We start from the raw sequence: 1,550 nt of genomic DNA on the forward strand, positions 1-1,550 counted from the left end.
CTATCTTCTTGGTCCAGGAGCAAACAGTCTTTCTGAGTTCAAACTCCCTGTGGCCAGTTCAAAAGAAAATCTTGGAACAACCAGTTAGTCATTTGACCAGGTCTAACCAGTCCTGGCCCTTGTGGATTGTATCCTTCTTAGCAAGCTCTGGAATGTGCTTCTTCACCTTCGATGTCTCTTAGTATGTAAATGTTTTTTTTCCAGCCATGGCTGATCTGTTTAACCAGCCATTTCCTAGTTCCAACAACAGTTAAAATTCATTGTTCATGACAAAACTGATGTGCCTCATTCTTGGCTGGTGGGGACCTAGCATGACAGTGGGCAGTGGATCACCCACTCCCTATTGGCGGGGGAGTGGCATCTAAATTCCATATTGGCGGCGGGTTGGAGCCCTGCCTCCCCATTGGCTGGGGAGTGGAGCCCTCACTTCCCATTGGCTGGAGGGTGGCATCCTCGCTCCGTATTCGTGGGTGAGTGGTGCCTTCACTCCCTTTTGGCAGAAGAGTTGAGCTCTCATTCCCTATTGGTGGATTGTTGGAGATTTCACTCCCTATTGGGAGAGCAGTGGAGCTCTCGCTTCCTTTGGCAGGGAGTGGATTCCTCATTCCCTATTGGCGGAGGAGAGTAGCTCTCCCTCCCTATAGGTGGAGGCAGAGTGAAATTTTTGCTCCCTATTGGCTGAGTGGAGTCCTCTCTCCCTATTGGCAGAGGAGTAGAGCTCTTGCTCCCTATTGGCTGGGGACTGGAGTTCATGCTCCCTATTGGCCGCGGAGTGGTGCTTTTGCTCTCTATTGGTGGATGCATGTAGCCCTCCTTCCTATTGGCAGAGGCATGGAGTTCTCGCTCCCTATAGGTGGAGGGACTGGAGTTCTCGCTCCCTATTGGTGGGGAGTAGATTCTTCACACTCTATTGGCCGAGAGAGTCTCCAGACCCTGTGGAGGAGGGAGTACAGCCCTTGCATTCTATTGGTGGGGGCGGGGTGTTCTCGCTCCCTATTGGCGGAGCGGGACCGCTGTTCTCGCTTCTTATTGGCGGAGTTGGCGTGGATTCCTCGTTCCCCATTGGCTAGTATCCGTGACGCTCCCGCAGTCAGGCGCTGTGACCTCTGGCTGCAGTCACGTGTTTCACTTTGCAAATTGCAGTTCGCCATATTATGGGACCGAGAGACAGAAACGCAGGGTGAGAGAGAGAAACACAGAGAGAGAGAGAGAGAGAGAGAAAAAGAAACACAGAGAGAGAGAGAGAAGGAAGGAAGGAAACAGAGGGAGAGAGACAGAGAGAGAAGGAAACAGAGGGAGAGAGAAGGAAACAGAGGGAGAGAGAGAGAGAAACAGAGAGAGAGAGAAACAGAGAGAGAGACAGAAGGAAACAGAGAGAGAGAGAGAGAAACAGAGAGAGAGAGAGAGAGAAACAGAGAGAGAGAGAAACAGAGAGAGAGAAACAGAGAGAGACAGAAGGAAACAGAGAGAGAGAGAAACAGAGAGAGAGAGAAACAGAGAGAGAGAGAAACAGAGAGAGAGAGAGAAGGAAACAGAGGGAGAGAGAAGGA

General features: G+C 51.0%; 1 protein-coding gene across 1 annotated transcript in view; it reads left to right on the forward strand.

Moving 5' to 3' along the window:
• Window positions 1–1,117: 1,117 nt before the first annotated feature.
• megf8 (multiple EGF-like-domains 8) overlaps window positions 1,118–1,550 on the forward strand; it is a 173,655-nt gene continuing 173,222 nt past the window's right edge. The window contains exon 1 of the mRNA XM_068018430.1: window positions 1,118–1,180. The gene's annotated coding sequence lies outside the window, so the exon portion shown is untranslated. The remainder of the gene's footprint in view (window positions 1,181–1,550) is intronic.

This window comes from Heterodontus francisci, chromosome 39 (genome assembly GCF_036365525.1).
Source record: "Heterodontus francisci isolate sHetFra1 chromosome 39, sHetFra1.hap1, whole genome shotgun sequence".
Lineage (NCBI taxonomy): Eukaryota > Metazoa > Chordata > Chondrichthyes > Heterodontiformes > Heterodontidae > Heterodontus > Heterodontus francisci.